General features: G+C 38.4%; 1 protein-coding gene across 8 annotated transcripts in view; it reads left to right on the top strand.

Moving 5' to 3' along the window:
• The window catches only part of CB1H4orf33 (chromosome B1 C4orf33 homolog), a 119,726-nt gene that overhangs the window by 77,573 nt on the left and 17,219 nt on the right, over window positions 1-24,934 (top strand). For all 8 annotated transcript variants that reach the window (XR_006216778.1, XR_006216777.1, XR_006216781.1 and 5 more), the window contains exon 8: window positions 13,161-13,209. The gene's annotated coding sequence lies outside the window, so the exon portion shown is untranslated. The remainder of the gene's footprint in view (window positions 1-13,160; window positions 13,210-24,934) is intronic.

The raw sequence follows: 24,934 nt of genomic DNA, 5'->3' as shown, positions 1-24,934 counted from the left end.
TTGAAATATTTTGATTTACAAAGTTACCTCTATATATTTGTAAGTAAAATTGGAAGTCTCCTGTATTCATCAGAATTCTTTTATTTGTAAATTAAAGAAGTGAAACTAGGAAATTCGAGCAGAAAGAGAGAATTGTTGGCTCAAGAATTTAAGAAGATGAGAGGTGGGCTAGCTGGCCTGACTCAATCCAAAGATTAGGGTGATGGCAACAGATATTTTTCTTTTCCTCTTTTCTCTTCTCACACCCCCATATCTGACCCCCCCCCCCATTAATCTCTACATTTCTTTCTTGTCTTCGTGTATCTGTCTTAATACTTTCCTTCTGTAGAGGCTTCTTTTTTTTTTTTTTCCTTGTATGGTTCTCCAGCATCATTCCTTCCTTTGTTTTGTTTGTTTTGTTTTTATGAAATTTAGTGTCAAATTGGTTTCCATACAGCACCCAGTGCTCATCCCAACAGATGCCCTCCTCATGCCCATCACCCACTTTCCCCTCCCTCACAGCCCCCATCAACTCTCAGATTGTTCTCAGTATTTAAGAGTCTCTTATGGTTTGCCTCCATCCTTCTGTAACTTTTTTTTCCCCCTTCCCCTCCCCCCTGGTCTTCTGTTGAGTTTCTCAGAATCCACATATGAGTGAAAACATGTGGTATCTGTCTTTCTCTGCCTGACTCATTTCACTTAGCATAACACTCTCCAGTTCCAACCACGTTGCTACAAATGGCCAATTTCATTCTTTCTCATTGCCAAGTAGTATTCCATTGTGTATATCAACCACAATTTCTTTATCCATTTGTCAGTTGATGGACATTTAGGCTCTTTCCATAGTTTGGCTATTGTTGAAAATGCTGCTATAAACATTGGGGTATTAGTGCTCCTGTGCATCACCCCTCCTGTATCCCTTGGGTAAATTCCTAGCAGTGCTATTGCTGAGTCATAAGGTAGGTCTATTTTTAATTTTTTGAGGAACTTCCAAGTTTGCCAGAGTGGCTGCACCAGTTTGCATTCCCACCAACAGTGCAAGAGGGTTCCTGTTTCTCCACATCCTCACCAGCATCGATTCTCTCCTGATTTGTTCATTTTAGCCACTCTGACTGGTGTGAGGTGTTATTTCAGTGTGGTTTTGATTTGTATTTCCCTGATGAGAAGTGACATTGAGCATCTTTTCATGTGTCTATTGGCCATCTGGACGTCTTCTTTAGAGAAATTCATGTTTTCTGCCCATTTCTTCACTGGATTATTTGTTTTCTGGGTGTGGAGTTTGATGAGTTCTTTATAGATTTTGGATACTAGTTCTTTGTCCGATATGTCATTTGCAAATCTTTTTCCATTCCGTTGGTTGCCTTTTAGTTTTATTGATTGTTTCCTTTGCAGTGCAGAAGCTTTTTATCTTGATGAGGTCCCAATAGTTCATTTTTGCTCTTAATTCCCTTGCCTTTGAAGATGTGTCAAGTAAGAAATTGCTGCAGCTGAGGTCAGAGAGGTTTTTTCCTGCTTTCTCCTCTAGGGTTTTGATGGTTTCCTGTCTCACATTCAAATCCTTTATCCATTTTGAGTTTATTTTTGTGAATGGTGTAAGAAAGTGGTCTAGTTTCAATCTTCTGCATGTTGCTGTCCAGTTCTCCCAGCACCATTTGTTAAAGAGACTGTCTTTTTTCCATTGGATATTCTTTCCTGTGTTGTCAGGATTAGTTGGCCATATATTTGTGGGTCCAGTTTTGGAGTCTTTATTCTATTCCATTGGTCTATGTGTCTGTTTTTGTGCCAATACCATGCTGTCTTGATGATCTTGATGATTATAGCTTTGTAGTAGAGGCTAAAGTCTGGGATTGTGATACCTCCTTGGTCTTCTTCAAAATTACTTTGGCTATTTGGGGTCTTTTGTGGTTCCATACAAATTTTAGGATTGCTTGTTCTAGCTTTGAGAAGAATGCTGGTGTAATTTTGATTGGGATTACATTGAATGTGTAGATAGCTTTGGGTAGTATTGACATTTTAACAATATTTATTCTTCCAATTCATGAGTATGGAATGTTTTCCATTTCTTTATATTTTCTTCAATTTCCTTCATAAGCTTTCTATAGTTTTCAGCATACAGATCTTTTACATCTTTGGTTAGGTTTATTCCTAGGTATTTTATGCTTCTTGGTGCAATTGTGAATGGGATCAGTTTCTTTATTTGTCTTTCTGTTGCTTCATTATTAGTGTATAGGAATGCAGTTGATTTCTGTACACTAATTTTGTACACTGTGACTTTGCTGAATTCATGTATCAGTTTTAGCAGACTTTTGGTGGAGTCTATTGGGTTTTCCATGTATAATATCATGTCATCTGCAAAAAAGTGAAAGCTTGACCTCATCTTTGCCAATTTTTATGCCTTTGATTTCCTTTTGTTGTCTGATTGCTGAAGCTAGAACTTCCAACACTATGTTAAACAACAGCGGTGAAAGTGGACATCCCTGTTGTGTTCCTGATCCTCAGGGGGAAATTTCTCAGTTTTTCCCCATTGAGTATGATATGAGCTGTGGGCTTTTCATAAATGGCTTTTATGATGTTTAAGTGTGTTCCTTCTATCCCGACTTTCTCGAGGGTTTTTATTAAGAAAGATGCTGAATTTTGTCAAATGCTTTTTCTGCATGGATTGACAGGATCATATGATTCTTTTCTTTTCTTTTATTAATGTGATGTATCACGTTGATTGATTTGCGAATGTTCAACCAGCCCTGCATCCCAGGAATGAATCCCACTTGATCATGGTGTATAATTATTTTTATATGCTGTTGAATTCGATTTGCTAGTATCTTATTGAGAATTTTTGCATCCATATTCATCAGGGATATTGGCCTTTTTTTTTTTGCTGGGTCTCTGTCTGGTTTGGGAATCAAAGTAATGCTGGCTTCATAGAATGAGTCTGGAAGTTTTCCTTCCCTTTCTATTTCTTGGAACAGCTTGAGAAGGATAGGTATTATCTCTGCTTTAAACATCTGGTAGAATTCCCCAGGGAAGCCATCTGGTCCTGGACTCTTATTTGTTGGGAGATTTTTGATAACTGATTCAATTTCTTCTCTGGTTATGGGTCTGTTCAAGTTTTCTATTTCTTCCTGTTTGAGTTTTGGAAGTGTGGGGGTACTTAGGACTTTGTCCATTTCTTCCAGGTTGTCCAGTTTGTTGGTATATAATTTTTCATAGTATTCCTTGATAATTGCTTGTATTTCTGAGGGATTGGTTGTAATAATTCCATTTTCATTCATGATTTTATCTATTTGGGTCATCTCCCTTTTCTTTTTGAGAAGCCTGGCTAGAGGTTAATCAATTTTGTTTATTTTTTCAAAACACCAACTCTTGGTTTCATTGATCTGCTCTACAGTTTTTTTAGATTCCATATTGTTTATTTCTGCTCTGATCTTTATTATTTCCCTTCTTCTGCTGGGTTTGGGGTGCCTTTGCTGTTCTGCTTCTATTTCCTTTAGGTGTGCTGTTAGATTTCGTATTTGGGATTTTTCTTGTTTCTGGAGATAGGCCTGGATTGCAATGTATTTTCCTCTCAGGACTGCCTTCACTGCATCCCAAAGCGTTTGGATTGTTGTATGTTCATTTTCATTTGTTTCCATATATTTTTTAATTTCTTCTCTAATTGCCTGGTTGAGCCATTCATTCTTTAGTAGGGTGTTCTTTAACCTCCATGCTTTTGGAGGTTTTCCAGACTTTTTCCTGTGGTTGATTTCAAGTTTCATAGCATTGTGGTCTTAAAGTGTGCATGGTGTGATCTCAATTCTTGTATACTTATGAAGGGCTGTTTTGTGACCCAGTATGTGACCTATCTTGGAGAATGTTCCATGTGCACTCAAGAAAGTATATTCTGTTGCTTTGGGATGCAGAGTTCTAAATACATCTGTCAAGTCCATCTGATCCAATGTATCATTCAGGGCCCTTGTCTTTATTGATCCTGTGTCTAGATGTTGTATCCATTGCTGTAAGTAGGGTATTAAAGTATCCTGCAATTACCATGTTCTATCAATAACGTTGCTTATGTTTGTGAGTAATTGTTTTATATACTTTGGGGCTCCTGAATTCAGTGTGTAGACATTTATAATTGTTAACTCTTCCTGCTGGATAGACCCTGTAATTATTATATAATGCCCTTCTTCATCTCTTGTTCCAGCCTTTAATTTAAAGTCTAGTTTGTTTGATATAAGTATGGCTACTCCAGCTTTCTTTTGACTTCCAGTAGCATGACAGATAGTTCTCCATCCCCTTTCAATCTGAAGGTGTCCTCAGGTCTAAAATTAGTCTCTGTCGACACCATATAGATGGGTCTTGTTTTTTTATCCATTCTGATACCCTTTGTCTTTTGGTTGGAGCATTTAGTCCATTTACATTCAGTGTTATTATTGAAAGATATGGGTTTACACTTATTGTGATATCTATAGGTTTCTTGCTTATAGTAGTGTCTCTGGTACTTTGTGGTCCTTGCAACATTTCACTCACAGAATCCCCCTTAGGATCTCTTGTAGGGCTGGTTTAGTGGTGATGAATTCCTTCAGTTTTTGTTTGTTTGGGAAAACCTTTGTCTCTCCTTCTATTCTAAATGACAGACTTGTTGGGTAAAGGATTCTCAGCTGCATTTTTTTCTGTTCATCACATTGAAGATTTCCTGCGATTCCTTTCTGGCCTGCCAAGTTTCAGTAGATAGGTCTGCTACTATCCTTATGTGTCTACCTTTGTATGTTAAGGCCTGTTTATCCCTAGCTGCTTTCAGAATTTTCTCTTTATCCTTGTATTTTGCCAGTTTGATTATGATATGTCATGCAGAAGATGGATTCAAGTTATGTCTGAAGGGAGATCTCTGTGCCTCTTGGATTTCAATGCCTTTTTCCTTCCCCAGATCAGGGAAGTTCTCAGCTATGATTTCTTCAAGTACACGTTCAGCCCCTTTCTCTCTCTCTTCCTCTTCTGGAATTCCTATTATACGGATATTGTTTCATTTGGTTGCGTCACTTTGTTCTGTAATTCTCCTCTCGTACTGCTGGATTTTTTTATCTCTCTTTTCCTCAGCTTCCTCTTTTTCCATAATTTATCGTCTAAATCATCTATTCTCTCCTTTGCCTCTTCAATCCGTGCTGTGGCCACCTCCATTTTATTTTGCACCTCATGTATAGCATTTTTAAATTCATCATGACTATTTTTTAGTCCCTTCGTCTCTGTAGCAATAGACTCTGTTGTCCTCTATGCTTTTTTCCAGCCCAGCGATTAATTTTATGACTATTATTCTAAATTCTTGTTCCATTATAGCACTTAAATCATTTTTGATCAATTCGTTACCTGTCGCTATTTCCTGGAATTTCTTTTGAGGAGAATTCTTCCATTTGGTCATTTTGGCTAGTTTTCTGTCCTTATGTGTTTTAAAAGCTTGTTGTATGCTCTGTACCTTCAAGCACTGCTATATTAAAGGAGGGTCATACACTGTCCAAGATCTGGCCCTTCAGGAGGTGTTTTTTCAGGGATTGTTACTTGCTCTCTGTTGGTGTGACCTTGGTTATTTTATCACCCTACTCATAGTAATATTTTGGCCCCTCCACCACATGTGCTTTGATATGTTCCTTGGAGTAGCTCTGTAAAGGAAAACAGATAGACAAACAGGAGACAAAAACACGCAAGCACACAAACAAAAACAAAAAACCCCAAAACACCAACCACAAGTAAAGCAGAGGGTGGAGGTGGTGCTGATGGAAGAGCACATACAAAGAGAGAAATGACAGGAGTGGGGAAGGGGGGTGGGAAGAAAAAATAAACATTGGTTCAGCAGAGAGACGAAAAGTCTTAATCCAGAGGGAGAGAGAAAGGAAAATAAAGAAGGAGGCAGGGAAAAGGAAATGAAGATAAAGTTGCCCAGACAGAGAAAATATATGGCTTGATTATTTCAGAGAGAGAGAGAAAGGAGTGTATCGAAGGAGGTGTAGAACATGTATCAAGAAAATGGATTAAATATGTCTGTTTTGACAGACCAATAACCAGAGTAACCAGCCTAGGAGAGGGAAGAGATAAGGAGGAGAAATGGGGGTGGGGAGGAGAATATATCTATATATCCAGAATTGACCTAGAGTTAATCCAGGAAATGCTGCATTGCTTGTAGGTAATAGCTATCCGCAGGGTCTGTGCTGCTTTGGTGGATATACAGTTACCCAGTACAAGGGGGTGTGGTTTGGCGTAATCTGAGCCTACCTCCACAATGGGCCCTGGGAGTGATCCCTGACGCTCCGCCTTGGCGGTGGTGGTGGGGTGGAATGGTGATTCCCCAGTCTCTTTTCCACAGAGCTAGACAAGGTGACCTCAGTTTGAGTCGTCCTCACTGCCGTGGGCATAGACGGGATGGTCCTTCTCACTCTGCCAAGCCCCCGACCCTACGCTTGGCTAGAATTCAAAGTCCTGCTCCATGTGCTCTGGCGCTGGGGAAGCACCTCTCAGTGAGGCCTGATATGTGGTCCTGGCTGGCTTTGTCTGTGCCACTGCACTTCAGGGAGGACCGCCTTCTCCTACTATGGACTGAGCTGCCACCCTCCCCAAGAGTCCCTGGGGTGGTGGATGCAGGCAGCCTTTGTCTTTTCCCGCAGCACTCCAGGGAAACGGCGTTGTTTTCCTCCTGCAGACGTCGCCCTCGGCCCAGCCACTGCGCCTGGGGATGGCGGACACAGGCAGGTTCTGTACTATCCCGCAGCCCTCCAGGGAGGGAACCACTTTCTCCAACTGCGGACTGAACCGCTGACCTACCACCACACCCAGGCCTGGCTTCCCTCCGCCCCAGTTGCGGAACAAGGAGCCATCCCCCGTCCAAAGAAAGTCCCACAGTTAGAGATCGGTTTCCTCTCAGTCTCAATCTGAGGTCTTTCTCCTGTCCAGATACGGTCCTGCACTTCCCTAGCCGCTCTTTCTCTTCCCTTTGTCTCTCTGCAGAAAGGGGTCCTACTCCTCCATGCCTACGTGGCCTTTTTTTTAATCTCCCCCAGTTCAGTTACCCGCCTATCTTTTTTTCCAGCTTTCCTGTTTTCTTCCTAGTAGATTCAGTCTCTTTTCCTCCCAGGCTCTGGTGTTCAAAGTCGTTTGGCTTCTACACCTCTTTGTTTGAGAGACGTGGGAACTATGGATCCCCCCTACTTCTCTGCCATGTTGGGCCCCGTCCCCTGTAGAGGCTTCTCTTATGAGGTGGTGGTGACGGAGATGACTCAGGCAATTGAAATTTGCAGTAATCCTAATTTAGCCACTATAAAGGAAACAGATTTCTTCTTCCCACTTCAGTATGTAAAGAGGCTGTGATATTGTAGTTGGCAGCCCTGTCTGAATCACAAAGTTTAAAGGTAAGGAGCAGTTCTTCAAAGGCTATAGGGCTTTTGAAAAAAAGGAGAAAGAAAATGTGATAGAAGTGACTGGTGTCCATTATATTTCCACATCTCCAGTACAGTCATTATATAATTCTTAAATATAAATCCTTGTGGGTTATTTAAGTTTTTCATTTTTCTTTCTTCTTTTCTATCTGCAACCCTGAATTTTCACAAATTTTCTAGAATACTCAATGGAAAACAAATGTGCATAAACCATTTGCCATACACCAAGGACTACTAAAATATGTTGTAGGGAAAGATAAGATTGGAATTACTAATATTTTAATTTCTTCTGTTAAATGCATTTGTCTTATACTGTCCCAAGATTAATAAGAAAATCAGGAGTTTATCATTTTGGGTTTTCCAAGTTCTTATGTGTTAAAGATGTCTCTGAGTATCTAACAGGCATGTTTAATGAACTCACCAATTTATTGTCGCTTTAAAGATTTTATTATTTAGATTATGTAGAGAGGTAGGCATTTTACTGTAAGTAGTTTTTTTTTAAGTATTTTAATTCCAGTTAAATATAACATAGTGTTATATTAGCTTTAGGTGTTTAATATAGTCATTCAGCAATTCCATACATCACTCAGTGCTCATCATGACAAGTACACTCCTTAATCCCCAACACCTATTCCATCCATTCCGTCACCCCATCTCCCCTCTGGTGATCATCAGTTTGTGTAATTAAGAGTCTGTTTCTTGGCTTGTTTCTCTTTCTCTGTCTTCTTTTTCCCTTTTTCTCATTTGTTTTGTTTTCTTAAATTCCACATGAAAGAAACCATATGATATTGTCTTTCTCTGACTTAGTTCACTTAGCATAATACTCTCTAGCTCCATCCAAATGGCAAGGATTTTATTCTTGCAAATGATTTCATTCTTTTTTATGGCTGAGTAATATTGAATTATACACACACACACACACACACACACACACACACACACCACTTTATCCACTCACCAATCAGTGGACATTTGGACTGCTTCCATAATTTGGCTATTGTAAATAATGTTGCAATAAGCATAGGGGGGCATGTATCCCTTTAAATTGGTGTTTTTGTATTCTTTTTTTCTTTTAATTTTTTTAATGTTTATTTTTGAGAGAGAGAGACAGAGTACAAGCAGGGGAGGGGCAGAGAGAGGGGAGACACAGAATCAGAAGCAGGCTTCAGGCTCCAAGCTGTCAGCCCAGAATCCGACATGGGGCTCGAACCCACGGACAGAGAGATCATGACCTGAGCTGAAGTCGGATGCTCAATCAACTGAGCCATAGTCAGGCACCCCAGTGCTTTTGTATTCTTTGGGTAAAAACCCAGTAGTGTGATTGGATTGTGTAGAGTAGTTCTATTTATTTTTATTTTTTTATTTTAGAGAGAGAGTATCAGCAAGGGTGAGGGGCAGGGAGAGAGAGAGAGAGAGAAAGAGAGAGAGAATCTTAAGCAGGCTCCATATTCAGTGCAGAGCCCTTTGTGGGGCTTGTTCCCATGACCCTGGGATCTTGACCTGAGCCAAAATCAAGAGTCAGACCTCAACCAGCTTAGCCACCCAGGCGCCCCAGGTAGTTCTATTTTTAACTTCTTGAGGAAGCTCCATACTGTTTTCCAGACTGGCTTCACCAGTTTACATTCTCTCCAACAGTGCAAGAGGGTTCCTTTTTCTCCATATCTTCGGCAACATCTGTTGTTTCTTGTATTGTTGATTTTTACTTTAAGTAGTTATTGCCTATATAACAGACCTTACCTTTATAAGACAGGATCCTGGAAGGAATTATATTATCTTGATATGTTAGAAGTCATACTTCATTTAATCTTAATAGAGCATTCTTCCATGTAGTTTCTAATTCTTGAAACAAATGTCCATAACAAAGAAAATTAAATCATTTTAATGTAAAAAAATGTGTTGATTACTGATTAATTTATTTAAAATAGGCAAATATCCTTTCTTCATGGAACTTTTATCCAATGAATTATAGCACATAGATTATAATATGAATGGTTATATTATTGACATTATTTTATATATGCTATGTGATTGACTTATAAATAGCATTTATTGAGGATTTACCATATGCTAGACAATGCTAATCACATTACATATATTATCTTATTCAGTTTTCACCTGGGAAGAAGGTATTATTATTTTGCCCATTTTACAGGTGAGGAAACTGAGGTATAAGAAACTGAGATAGGGGCGTCTGGGTGGCTCAGTTGGTTGAGTGTCTGACTTCGCCTCAGGTCATGATCTCGCAGTTTGTGAGTTTGGGCCCCAGGTCGGGCTCTGTGCTGACAGCTCAGATCCTGGAGCCTACTTTGCATTCTGTGTCTCCTTCTCTCTCTGCCCTCCCCGACTTGTGCTCTGTCTCTCTTTATCAAAAATAAATAAATGTAAAAAAAATTAAAAAAAGAAGGAAAGAAACTGAGATAGACTAAGTGGCAGAGCAGGGATTCAAACCTAGATTCATTCATCTTAGAAGCCTGCACTCTTAACCACAGCGCTGTATCATCTCCAGTGCCCTGAGCATTGGCAGGTATAGAGTAGGGCCTCAATAAATGATCGTTGAATAAAAGTATTTCTGAGGCCCACTTATAACAATGGCATTGTGTTAGGCAGTAGAGATAGTGCAAAGATGGCATGATAAGTAAATTATGTTATTTGCTTTAATTAACTTATTAATAAATTGGAGAGAACCATTAAGATGTTTATAAAGTGACAGAATCTAGGGGAGATGTAAATATAAGTATGGCAAAAGTCAAGAGACATCATGTTGTCAATTTAGTAAGTTACTTCATGATTGTAACATGAATCAATCAAGCAGTCTAAAACTGCTACCAAAAATGATGAATGAAAGGAATTTTCAATTCCAGTCAAATTAATTTCAGACCATGAGATATAATTTTATATCTATACTCTGAATCTGGAGCTTGCTCTCTAGATTTTCAAACATATTTGTTTGAAAGATGTTATGGTTATCCTGTTTTTTGGGGAGGGGGGAGACCTGTGAAACTTGGTGTTGTATAAAAATGATAATTAAAATAATTTTTTTCTAATTATTCAGATGTATTTCCCAGTAACCTATTCCTTGGTTATAAATTACAAATTTTAATGTTTTATTTTTATTTGGGAGAGAGAGAGAGACAGAGAGAAGGAAAGAAAGAAAAAGAGAGAGCGTGAGCGAGGGAGGGCAGAGAGAGAGGGAGATACAGAATCTGAAGTAGGCTCCAGGCTCTGAGCTGTCAGCACAGAGCCTGACACAGGGCTTGAACCCATGACCCATGAGATCATGACCTAAGCCAAGGTCAGATGCTTAACTGAGCAACTCAGGTGCCCTCCAGACCTTTTTTTTTTTTTTTTTAATTTTTTTAATGTTTATTTATTTTTGAGACGGAGACAGAGTGTGAGTGGGGGAGGGGCAGAGAGAGAGGGAGACAGAATCTGAAGCAGGCTCCAGGCTCTGAGCTGTCAGCACAGAGCCGGACGCGGGGCTTGAACCCATGAACCGTGAGATCATGACCTGAGCCGAAGTTGGACGCTCAACCAACTGAGCCACCCAGGCGCCCCCCTCCAGACCTTTTTTATCTTGCCTCCCATTTTCTCATCCTCCTCCCAACTTTCCTTTTCCTACCTAATATGTAATTGCAGGATATTAGGCTGGAAGAAACTTTGAAGGTCATCTATTCAGTACTTTTATTCAATTCAGAAATCTCTCCTTCCATTTGTTGGTGGAGGACATTATCCAACCTTTGAGAAGCACATCTATGGGGCACCTGGGTGGCTCAGTCAGTTGAGTGTCTGACTCTTGATTTCAACTCAGATCATGATCTCAAGGTTGTGAGATTGAGCTCGGTGTGGGGATCCACACTGGGCATGGAGCCTGCTTAAGCTTCTCTCTCTGCCTCTCCCTCTGTCCCTTCCCCACTCGTGTGTGCATATTCTTTCTCTCTCTCAAAACAAAACATAATGATAATAAAAAGAAGGAAAAGCAGATCTAGTGTTGGAAGTGCAGTAGTTTCTAAAGAGTGTCAATATTAGAAAATAATTTTCTATTTTTAATTGAAACTCACATCTATACATTTGCTAGATGTTGGTCCTAGTTCTGCCTTTTAGATTAACAAAAACAAATTTTATTTCTTATCTATGTGTTAAGTTTGGCCAAAAACCTAGCCACTTAGGCTATATCTATGTTCAGGGAGTGCTGGGAAATTTCTCTGCTTGCCAGGAAATCACAGGTTAGGTAAACCTAGTGATATCTATTATAAAAAGGTAGCAGGGGAGAATAGATATTTATGGACAATCATCAGTAATTCTGCCTGTAGAAAACAGGAAAACAAATGAAACATCATGTTCTATGTTCTTTTATGTGATGGTCAGTCAACTGTGGCCACAAGAGGAGACACAGGAGATTCTCAGGAAAACTAAGTTTATTATATGCATAGGTCCTAGAAACAGGAGGCATGCCATGCCATGCCATGAAGGGCTACATGGGAAAACACTAGCATGGATTGGGAGGCTGAAAGGGCAAGAGGTAGGAGAGCACCCAAGTCACTGCCTTTATTGGAGTTTCTGAGAGAAAGGCAAGGCAGAACAGGGAAAACAGTTTAGGATTGATTAGTTTGAATACTTTTGGTGAGCTCTAAGCTCTAAGAGTGGTCCCTAGTTGCCTTGTACCTGGCCCTGGATGATTAAGGTATAGGAACATTTCCTCCTGAGTTGTATGGCCAGATAAAGGACGTATACCTTTGGATTAGTGTGCATATCAAAGACATGTTCCCAGCTGGGCCCTCAGCTATCTCTAAGAATTGGCTAGCCCAGGGAGGGGCAATCTCTCTCCAAACAGAAATTTTTTTTTTTTTTTTTTAAGATGTCAAAACATCATAATATACAGAAAATAAAATACGTAATAGTATACATCATTGTAAGAAATTTAAAATTTGGGGTCAAACAGGGTTAAATTGAGTGACATTTTTTGCCCATTATTAAAAATGAATTAAGTATGTAATTAATTTTAAAGAAATCAAAATTTAAAATTCTGCAATTTAATTAGCTTATGTTACTAACTTTGAACACTACTAATATAATCTTAATTTTTAATTTTAAAAATGTCATGACTGGGAACCTGAATTCTTTTGGCGGGGGGACAGGGGGAATCTGAATCCTTAAGAGATACTTTCAAGATATTCATTCCTTAAGATATTTGATGAGGCAAGTTTAGCTTCTGAACTTATTAAATATAACATTGGGCAAGTATGTAGTTGGCTGAAATACACCTATCTCTTATGTGAAGGGCAATAAATTGACTGGGTTGGGTAGATGCTGTTACATTGCCATCTCTGACTATTTTGTGAGTGGAGTACTTTAGCATATCATGTACAGTGTGCTGAACATTATTAACATGAATCCAAACACCTCATCCTGAAATTGATGTTCTTTTTATCTAAGAATTAACTTCTGCTGTTAATAGAAATAGAGCTGAAAATTTAGATGAAGTTTAGATTTATGGACAGTGTTTAGTAGGTTTTTTATAAGTTGAAGAGATTTATATAATCTACACAAGTGGAAAACCCAAACCTCTTCCTTTTACTTTGTAAATGCAAGTACTCTGTGTCCCCATCATCACTTGCTTGTAACTTCAATCTGTTAAGCAGCCTGCAGTTTTCTGAGAATGAGCTACTGGAAAATCAAGAATAAGATTAGATAAAAATGAAAATTGGATGCCATTTTAATTTGAAAATGCCTGAATTATTGAGCCTAATTTCAACTTTATCATTATGATTCTCTTTATTCACTTAGGCATGGACAGCATCTAGTCCTACTGCTTTCCAGTGCTGATGCATTTGCAGTGAGTACTACAAATTTCTACTCAATCAAATTGACCTTTGTGTTAAAATGACTGTGTCTTTTAAAGGCAGGTTTAAATGTTTTCAGAAATTTGAATATTTATATACTTGGTGTTTAACCTTTATCTTCTTTGAAGTTATGGGAAAAAGAAGCAAAATAAGAAAGTGTAAGGGCTTGAGTAGGGTTGATGTGCATGAGGCTATTTTTTTTTTTTTAATGAATCACTGGTTTGGATGGTTTATGGGTAGGTCATTAATAAGGCTTGTTGTTTTCCATGTGCCCTTGCTCACTCCCCAGTTCCATCCATGTTGCTACAAAGGGCCATATTTCATTCTTTCTCATTGCCACCTAGTACTCCATTGTGTATATAAACCACAATTTCTTTATCCATTCATCAGTTGATGGACATTTAGGCTCTTTCCATAATTTGGCTATTGTTGTTGAGAGTGCTGCTATAAACTTTGGGGTACAAGTGCCCCTATACATCAGTACTCCTGTATCCCTTGGGTAAATTCCTAGAAGTGCTTTTGCTGGGTAATAGGGTAGATCTATTTTTAATTTTTTGAGGAACCTCCACACTGTTTTCCAGAGTGGCTGCACCAATTTGCATTCCCACCAACAGTATAAGAGGGTTCCCGTTTCTCCACATCCTCTCCCGTTTCTCCACATAGTTTCCTGATTTGTTCATTTTGGCCACTCTGACTGGCATGAGGTGATATCTGAGTGTGATTTTGATTTGTATTTCCCTGATGAGGAGTGACGTTGAGCATCTTTTCATGTGCCTGTTGGCCATCTGGATGTCTTCTTCAGAAAAGTGTCTATTCATGTCTTCTGCCCATTTCTTCACTGGATTATTTGTTTTTTGGGTGTGGAGTTTGATGAGCTCTTTATAGATTTTGGATACTAACCCTTTGTCTGATATGTCATTTGCAAATATCTTTTCACATTCTGTCGGTTGCCTTTTAGTTTTGTTGATTGTTTCCTTTGCAGTTCAGAAGCTTTTTATCTTCATAAGGTCCCAGTAATTCATTTTTGTGTTTAATTCCCTTGCCTTTGGGGATGTGTCAAGTAAGAAATTGCTGCAGCTGAGGTCAGAGAGGTCTTTTCCTGCTTTCTCCTCTAGGGTTTTGATGGTTTCCTGTCTCACATTCAGGTCCTTTATCCATTTTGAATTTATTTTTGTGAATGGTGTGAGACAGTGGTCTAGTTTCAACCTTCTGCATGTTGCTGTCCAGTTCTCCCAGCACCATTTGTTAAAGAGATTGTCTTTTTTCCATTGGATCTTCTTTCCTGCTTTGTCAAAGTTAGTTGGCTGTATGTTTGTGGGTCTAGTTCTGGAGTTTCTATTCTCTTCCATTGGTCTATGTGTCTGTTTTTGTGCCAATACCATGCTGTCTTGATGATGACAGCTTTGTAGTAGAGGCTAAAGTCTGGGATTGTGATGCCTCCTGCTTTGGTCTTCTTCTTCACAATTACTTTGGCTATTCGGGGCCTTTTGTGGTTCCATATGAATTTTAGGATTGCTTGTTCTAGCTTTGAGAAGAATGCTGGTGCAATTTTGATTGGGATTGCATTGAATGTGTGGATAGCTTTGGGTAGTATTGACATTTTGACAATATTTATTCTTCCAATCCATAAGCAGGGAATGTCTTTCCATTTCTTTATATCTTCTTCAATTTCCTTCATAAGCTTTCTATAGTTTTTAGCATACAGATCTTTTACATCTTTGGTTAGATTTATCCCTAGGTATTTTATGCTTCTTGGTGCAATTGTGAATGGGATCAGTTTCTTTATTTGTCTTTCGGTTGCTTCATTATTAGTGTATAAGAATGCAACTGATTTCTGTACATTGATTTTGTATCCTGCAACTTTGCTGAATTCATGTATCAGTTCTAGCAGACTTTTGGTGGAGTCTTTTGGGTTTTCCATGTATAATATCATGTCATCTGCAAAAAGTGAAAGCTTAACTTCACCTTTGCCAATTTTGATGCCTTTGATTTCCTTTTGTTGTCTGATTGCTGATGCTAGAACTTCCAACACTATGTTAAACAACAGCGATGAAAGTGGACATCCCTGTCGCGTTCCTGATCTCAGGAAAAAAGCTCTCAGTTTTTCCCCATTGAGTATGATATGAGCTGTGGGCTTTTCATAAATGGCTTTTATGATGTTTAAGTGTGTTCCTTCTTTCCCGACTTTCTCGAGGGTTTTTATTAAGAAAGGGTGCTGAATTTTGTCAAATGCCTTTTCTGCATCGATTGACAGCATCATATGGTTCTTTTCTTTTCTTTTATTAATGTGATGTATCACGTTGATTGATTTGCGAATGTTCAACCAGCCCTGCATCCCAGGAATGAATCCCACTTGATCATGGTAAATAATTATTTTTATATGCTGTTGAATTCGATTTTCTAGTATCTTATTGAGAATTTTTGCATCCATATTCATCAGGGATATTGGCCTGTAGTTCTCTTTTTTTGCTGGGTCTCTGTCTGGTTTGGGAATCAAAGTAATACTGGCTTCATAGAATGAGTCTGGAAGTTGTCCTTCCCTTTCTATTTCTTGGAATAGCTTGAGAAGGATAGGTATTATCTGTGCTTTAAACGTCTGGTAGAACTCCCCTGGAAAGCCATCTGGTCCTGGACTCTTATTTGTTGGGAGATTTTTGATAACCGATTCAATTTCTTCTCTGGTTATGGGTCTGTTCAAGCTTTCTATTTCCTCCTGATTGAGTTTTGGAAGCGTGTGAGTGTTTAGGACTTTGTCCATTTCTTCCAGGTTGTCCAGTTAGTTGGCATATAATTTTTCATAGTATTCCTTGATAATTGCTTGTATTTCTGAGGGATTGGTTGTAATAATTCCATTTTCATTCATGATTTTATCTATTTGGGTCATCTCCCTTTTCTTTTTGAGAAGCCTGGCTAGAGGTTAATCAATTTTGTTTATTTTTTCAAAACACCAACTCTTGGTTTCATTGATCTGCTCTACAGTTTTTTTAGATTCTATATTGTTTATTTCTACTCTGATCTTTATTATTTCCCTTCTTCTGCTGGGTTTAGCCTGTCTTTGCTGTTCTGCTTCTATTTCCTTTAGGTGTGTGGTTAGATTTTGTATTTGGAATTTTTCTCGTTTCTGGAGATAGGCCTGGATTGCAGTGTATTTTCCTCTCAGGACTGCCTTCGCTGCATCCCAAAGCATTTGGATTGTTGTATTTTCATTTTCGTTTGTTTCCATATATTTTTAAATTTCTTCTCTAATTGCCTGGTTGAGCCATTCATTCTTTAGTAGGGTGTTCTTTAACCTCCATGCTTTTGGAGGTTTTCCAGACTTTTTTCCTGTGGTTGATTTCAAGCTTCATAGCATTGTGGTCTGAGAGTATGCATAGTATGATCTCAATTCTTGTATACTTACGAAGGGCTGTTTTGTGACCCATTATGTGATCCATCTTGGAGAAGGTTTCATGTGCACTCGAGAAGAAAGTATATTCTGTTGCTTTGGGATGCAGAGTTCTAAATACATCTGTCAAGTCCATCTGATCCAATGTATCATTCAGGGCCCTTGTTTCTTTATTGACCGTGTGTCTAGATGATCTATCCATTTCTGTAAGTGGAGTGTTAAATTCCCCTGCAATTATCATATTCTTATCAATAATTTGCTTATGTGTGTGAGTAATTGTTTTATATATTTGGGGGCTCCTGTATTTGGCACATAGACATTTATAACTGTTAGCTCTTCCTGATGGATAGACCCTGTGATTATTATATAATGCCCTTCTTCATCTCTTGTTACAGCCTTTAATTTAAAGTCTGGTTTGTCTGATATAAGTATGGCTACTCCTGCTTTCTTTTGACTTCCAGTGACATGATAAATAGTTCTCCATCCCCTCACTCTCAATCTGAAGGTGTCCTCAGGTCTAAAATGAGTCTCTCATAGACAGAAAATAGGTGGGTCTTGTTTCTTTTATCCATTCTGATACCCTATGTCTTTTGGTTGGCGCATTTAGTCCATTTACATTCAGTGTTATTATAGAAAGATATGGGTTTAGAGTCATTGTGATGTCTGTAGGTTTCATGCTTGTAGCGATGTCTCTGGTACTTTGTCTCACAGGATCCCCCTCAGGATCTCTTGTAGGGCTGGTTTAGTGGTGACGAATTCCTTCAGTTTTTGTTTGTTTGGGAAGACCTTTATCTCTCCTTCTATTCTAAATGACAGACTTGCTGGATAAAGGATTCTCGGCTGCATATTTTTTCTGTTCATCACATTGAAGATCTCCTGCGATTCCTTTCTGGCCTGCCAAGTTTCAGTAGAGAGATCGGTCACAAGTCTTATAGGTCTCCCTTTATATGTTAGAGCACGTTTATCCCTAGCTGCTTTCAGAATTTTCTCTTTATCCTTGCATTTTGCCAGTTTGACTATGATATGTCATGCAGAAGATCGATTCAAGTTACGTCTGAAGGGAGATCTCTGTGCCTCTTGGATTTCAATGCCTTTTTCCTTCCCCAGATCAGGGAAGTTCTCAGCTATTATTTCTTCAAGTACACCTTCAGCACCTTTCCCTCTCTCTTCCTCCTCTGGAATACCAATTATGTGTAGATTATTTCTCTTTAGTGCATCAACTTAGTTCTCTAATTTTCCCCTCATACTCCTGGATATTTTTTATCTTTTTCTCAGCTTCTTCTTTTTTCCATAATTTTATCTTCTAGTTCACTTATTCTCTCCTCTGCCTCTTCAGTCCGGGCCATGGTTGTCTCCATTTTATTTTGCAGCTCATTAATAGCATTTTTTAGCTCCTCCTGGCTGTTCCTTAGTTCCTTGATCTCTGTAGCAATAGATTCTCTGCTGTCCTTTATACTGTTTTCAAGCCCAGCGATTAATTTTATGACTATTATTCTAAATTCACTTTCTGTTATATTGTTTAAATCATTTTTGATCAGTTTGTTAGCTGTTGTTATTTCCTGGACGTTTTTCTGAGGGGAATTCTTCCGTTTCGTCATTTTGGATAGTCCCTGGTGTGGTGGGGGACTGCGGGGCACTTCCCCTGTGCTGTCTTGAATAACTTGTGTTGGTGGGTGGGGCACAGTCAGACCTGATGTCTGCCCCAGCCCACCGCTGGGGCCACAGTCAGACTGGTGTATGCCTTCTCTTCCCCTCTCCTAGGGGTGGGATTCACTGTGGGGTGGCATGGCCCGTCTGGGCTACTGCACACTGCCAGGCTTGTGGTGCTAGGGATCTGGCGTATTAGCTGGGGTGGATTGGCAAGGTGCACAGGGGTGGGAAGGGCAGGCTCAGCTCGCTTTTCCTTCAGATATCCACTTCGGGAGGGGCCCTGTGGCACCGGGAGGGAGTCAGACTGGCCAGAGGGATGGATCCGCAGAAGCACAGCGTTGGGTGTTTGTGCGGTGCAAGCAAGTTCCCTGGCAGGAACTGGTTCCCTTTGGGATTTTGGCTGGGGGATGGGTGAGGGAGATGGCTCTGGCTCCCTGTCAAGCTGAGCTCTGTCGTCCAGGGCTCAACAACTCTCCCTCCCATTGTCTTCCAGCCCTCCTGTTCTCTGAGCAGAGCTGTTAATTTATAACCTTCCAGATGTTAAGTCCCGCTGGCTATCAGAACTCACGCAGTCCGGCCCCTCTGCTTTTGCAAGCCAGACTCTGGAGCTCTGCTTTGCCAGGCGGGCTACACCTCCACCCCGGCTCCCTCCCGCCAGTCCGTGTAGCACACACCGCCTCTCCGCCCTTCCTACCCTCTTCCGTGGGCCTCTCATCTGCGCTTGGCTCCAGGGACTCCATTCTGCTAGTCTTCTGGTGGTTTTCTGGGTTATTTAGGCAGGTGTAGGTGGAATCTAAGTGATCCATAGGATGCAGTGAGCCCAGCGTCCTCCTACGCCACCATCTTCCCCCAATATTCAAGTTTATTATTTTAAAAAGCTGTTTGTTAAATGTACATGGTTTAAAAATCACCTGAAGTGCTTTTAAGGCTAAATACAGTATTCCTTTCCACATTATTCTTCACTCTAGCCTTATTTCCACACTCAACTGCTTTTAAGAGTCTTAGCTTTATTTTCTTGTTTCCATATTTAAAGTACATGGTTTATGTTTGGTGGTTCTTTTTAATCATTAAGAAGACACAATAGTATGATGTAGCTCTTTTTTCCTAATAAGAAATGCATTAAGATGTAAACTTTCTGTTAAGGATATCTCAAAGAGTGTATTGATAAGAAGGCCAAGATTAGAAGTTTGGTGTATACGTTGGCCAGTTATCTTTTGTGTGTTCCATAAGTATACACTACAACCCTAACTTTTGTCAGCTTTTCATATGTGTAGTCTGTTGACTTCAAACTTTTCAGAAAATAGATAAGCAAGGAAAAAGCCAAGTGCCTATTATAAAGTTGCTGACAGTGGTAGAAATACAGGATTTAAGAACTGAAATAATGACCTGTCCATAGGAATCATAACAAACCTTTGCAGAGTTCTTTTCCAACTCTAGAAACAAAATCTCAGCAAGGGACCACCAGTAGGAATATAACTGGAATTTACAAAAGGTTGCACACTCTATTAGGAAGGATTGTTTTACTTTGTTTTGTTATTTAAGTTTTGGCACAAGGGGAAATAACAAAGTGACTCAAGCTCTATTGGGTATTTTGTTTAAGGAAAAGTTATGAAAGACTTTTTGATTTGGAGGACATTTGCGTTATTGATACTACATTGTAAAATAGTTCCAACACTATTATTTCAAAGTGGTAGTAAGTAGGAAAATTTATAGGGGCTATGTATGTATTGGTAATATAAAAAAAAGAAAGAGGTAGGAAGGAAGATAATACTTTTTTTCCAATTGTAAAAGAATAATTTATTATCTGTCATTTGTTTTCCCTCTGAACCATGCCAGATATAGCTCTGTTTTTTTTTTTTAAGTATTTTATTGTGGTAAGAACAAAAAACAGGAGATCTACCCTCTTAAATTTTTAAGTGTAAAATAAATTATTGTTCACTATAGGTACAGTGTTGTATATAGCAGATCTCTAGAGGTAATTCATCTTTCTAAACTGAGATTTTATGCTACTTGATTAGTAACTCCCCATTATATTCCCCCAGCCCCTGTCAAACACCATTCCACTCTGATTCTATGAATTTGACAGTTTTAGATACATCATATAAGTGGAATCATACAGTATTTATCTTTCTGTGACAGGCTTATTTCACTTAGCATAATGTCTTTAAGACTCACCCATGTTGTCACATATTGCAGAATTTCCTTCTCTTTAGGAATCTAATATTCTATTATATGCATATACCATATTTTCTTTATCCATTCTTGGAGGGTAATAAGAGAAGTAGCAAAACATACTAAAGATTGACTTATGTAATGAAAATTGTAAATCAGTACTGTTAACAGAAATTTCTGTGATAATGGAAAATGTTCTGTATATGCTCTGTCCAGAATAGGAGCCACTAGCCACATGTGGCTTCTGAGCACCTGAAATGTGGCTATTGTAACTGGGAAAATAAATTTTAACTATTATTTCATTTTAATTAATTAAATTTAAATTGCTAGGTGTGGCTAATGGCTACAATATTGGACAGTGAAGTTTTACAGAAAGTATCACATATAGGCATGGCATCTTCTTTTTTTCTTGTAAATATAATTGTGTTGTTCAATTTTTAATGTGTTTGAGAAGACATAAGTATAACTTGTATTTCAGTTGTGAAAACAGAAAGGAGAAAAATTATAAAAGGAATGCAACAAAGAACCAATATGTGTATTGTCTGAGAATTACTTAATAGAAAATATGCTGCTAGTATAATACCATCAAATTACATATATATATATATATATATATATATATATATATATATATATATCTAATGATAAAAATAAAAAATTTAACATTTTCACACTAAGCTATAGAACATGAAGATATGCTACTAACTTAATACCATTGAATAGTGTGAATATATACTTAGAGATACATGATATATATTTGATAAGAAATAATAATATATACTAAAGTTAACCCTAGAAGATGTATCATAATTTTGATGATAATTAAGGATGAATTTCAAATTGTGATCTTATGGCACATTCACACTATCTATCAATAAAGATGCATTGATAGAGAAAAGAACAGAGAGAATGAAAGAGGGCAAAGACCCATTAAAATAACTCAGGGTCTCTTAGGAGGCAGGATGCTACTTGGTAAAACTGTGAAGAAGGAACAAAACAATTCTTGAATTCTGTCCTTTTCAGTATTTTGCAATAGGATGAACCGGAATTGACAGATGTCTGCATTTAGTAATGAGAATTTGTTTTGTGCAGCATTCTAATAATGAAAAGGTGTTAATGAATGATTGATGTTCTTGTAAAGTAAGACTACAAAAGGATTGAAATAGAATTTTCCACAAGATAGATGATGAACATTGGAGTGAAATAGATGTAGGTTCAAACTTCCTCTTTGTTTCTTACTTGTGTGACTTTGGATGAGTGACCTAATCTTTCTGACGCTTAGAGTTTCCTTGTCAATGAATTAGAGTGAATAAAAATAATCATTTTCAAGGGCTTTGGAGGGGCACTTGGGTGGTTCAGTCAGTTAAGTGTCTAACTCTTGATTTTGATTCAGGACATGATCTCAAGGTTTGTGGGATTGAGCCCTGCATCAGGCTCTGCACTGACAGTGTGGAGCCTGCTTGGGATTCTCTCTCTCCCTCTCTCTCTCTCTCTGCACCTCCCCTGTTCATGCATGTGTGTGTTCTCTCCCTCTCTCAAAATAAATAAATGAACTTAAAAAAAAAAAAGGACTTTGGAGATGATGAAATGAGATAATGAATATCAGGCACTATACAAAATGTTTGATATATAAAGTAAGCCCTCAAAAGCTAGTTAACATTAACTACTGATGAAAATAATTTATAAGTTAGAACCAGAATTTTCTGTTTCAGAGCACTGAGAATGCCATGTGGTATATTTCAGTACTGTGATGAAAATATGACTTACAAAATGCTTATGAAAAAGATATACTCTCCAAATACAGATGAATGGAGGTATGGGCAATTCCTGAGAGAAAAGCATGAAATTTATGAAGGAGGTTATTAAAGATGGTGTGAAATTTTATTGTAATTTAAAATTTTGGTGGGGTATGGTGCCTGGGTGGCTCAGTTGGTTAAGCATCTGACTTTGGTTCAGGTCATTATCTCACAGTTCATGAGTTCAAGCCCTGCGTTGGACTCTGTGCTAATAGCTCAGAGCCTGGAGACTGCTTTGGATTCTGTGTCTCCCTCTTTCTCTCTGCTCCTCCCTTGCTCAGACTTTGTTTCTATCTTTCAAAAAATAAATAATAATAAAATAAAAATAAAATAAAATAAAATAAAATAAAATAAAATCTTAGGAGGAAAATGATTAAAATGGAGGAAATGCTGCTTAAAAAAATGAAGTTTTATGGATTGGGAACAAAGCTTGAATTGATGGGAAGTAGAACTGGAGAAACTGGTTCATGGTAGAATGCCCAAATGCTCTTAGGCTTTCTGGGAACAAGCAAAGATAAAATAATTCATTATGATCACTGGGGTCCCACGTACAAAAGAGATAAACTCCACTAAAAGCTTCTCTGAATGCTTTTTATGTGCTATAACATCCCAGTCATGAAAGAAGAAACTTTCAAGAAGTGGCAAGAAATCAGAAATCAATGAGATACTTGTATGTGCTGTATATGTATTATTTACAAAGTCTTCTACTAATCCATCTCTGAAGTGTTCTTCTTAACCTTTTCCTGTTTGATTTCTAATAGGAGAACTCTACCCTTGCAGCTCCTTTTTCTCAAATGTGCTTTTTTCTTAAATTCTTTTATTTTGGCAATTACCAGTTGAAATTAGTTAATGGGATCTTCTTATTCTTCATGATTTCTATGCAGCATGTGACATTGATGGTAATTTATTTCTTCTTTAGATTCTTTTCAGGATTTTCCTTTTTTCCCTCTTATTAGCCCTTTGTGATCTCATTCTTTTCTTTTCTCCCACTTTTCCAAATATGTCTTCTCTTTGTTTTTGCTGTAAGGTCTCTTGGCTTTATATTCTCCATGATGGCCATCTGATTCTCTCTCATGCCTTCAATCTTCATTTCTATTCAGATTTCTCCAACACCTACATATCTGGGCCTAAGTTATCTCGGGAGCTTTAGTCCTACATTCCTACTAATGTTTATTGGACATCTGTACCTGGGTGTCCTGATAACAACTCAAACTTAATATTTCTGAAACTAACCTATCAATTCCCAGGTTTTGGTTGTGCCTTCTTTCCTTCTAAAATTGTACTATTATTTTCTAAATCAGGCAGACCGGAAACTTCTGCTGTTTGTCCCATCTCCCTTGCCCCTCATATATACTTAGTTGCTATATTTTGTAACTTTTCAGAGTTTTGCCATACACAAGTCTGTGAAGCAGTGTGAATGAGGCTACACGTTCTGACTACATATTGAACCAAACTTAGCAAATAGTGGTTAGAAGATCCATTAGAACTCTAGGCATTTACTGGTAGTAGGTCAGTCACACGAGTGTGAGTATTGGAAATAAACCCTGGCTGGATGATGATGATGATGATGATGATGATGATGATGATGATGGTGGTGGTGGTGGTTAGAGGGAGAGCACGTGAGCAGGGAAAGGGGTAGAGAGGGAGAGAGGGAGAGAGAGAGAGAGAGAGAGAGAGAGAGAGAGAGAGAGAGAGAGAGAATCTTAAGCAGGATCCACACTTAGCATGGAGCCTTATGCAGAGCTCAGTCCCATGACTCTTGGATCATGACCTGAGCCAAAACCAAGAGTGGGATGCTCAACCAACTAAGCCACCCAGGCACCCCAGGCCTGTCTGGATTATTAAAATAGGAAGTGATTAAATATGGAGAGAGGAAAGAGCCATGGCCTAGGCAATTGGGCATTCACATTATATGCAACCTCTTGACAACTGCAGTGCTTGAGCCAAGTCTCTCAGAATGAGTTCTCTGTATTGCTTTGTTAGAGTTCTGTGGATAGCAACACCTCTGTAACCATCTCTGAATATCCTAGCAGACTTCCAATCGCTAGGGAAGAGATATAATGATAAGAGATATAAGTGGGAAAAGAGAAAAACATTTAGTTAAAAATTAAGATATGATTAATTTGTTTTTTTTCCTGCTATAAAACATGTGAAAAATAGAATGGAAAAGAAAAATAGAATAGAAAAGAAATAATTTGAAGAATAAACTGGGTCTTGTGAGAGGCCCAGAATAATGTGTAGAATAGTGTTGTATTTTGTCACTTTCCTGATTTTTATAACTAGAGAGGCTACATTTTGTTAGCTGCTTTCCTCCACCATACTTCCTGGCATCTCAAGGTCAAGTTCTTGTCATTTGTTTTTTAAGTCCCTCCTTCTCCCCAGTGGATTGATAACAATATAGTAAGGCCTATTTGTGCAATATCTTTTTTTTATTTAAATATAACAAATGGATTTTTGTATCTTGCCTTAATGACAAGTTTGCAAATTGCCAATCTTTGCTCTTTCTCTCCCTCCCAATTTTTCATGGTGGTAATTAAGGACTGTAAATTTCACTTTATCATTTGTGTTAGAAATGGTAGCATAAATCATAGTAATAGCACCGTTTATTTCAGTAATGCCAGCCTGCCTGCAAATCACTTGTAAATTGGTTCCATGGATGTACCTCTATCAAATTAATCAAAAAACCACCTGAATACATTTCCTGAGCTTATTTCA

The sequence above is a fragment of the Panthera tigris genome, chromosome B1 (assembly GCF_018350195.1).
Source record: "Panthera tigris isolate Pti1 chromosome B1, P.tigris_Pti1_mat1.1, whole genome shotgun sequence".
NCBI lineage: Eukaryota > Metazoa > Chordata > Mammalia > Carnivora > Felidae > Panthera > Panthera tigris.
The sequence above is the reverse complement of the archived record's forward strand: the minus strand, read 5'-3'. Positions and strand labels throughout refer to the sequence as shown.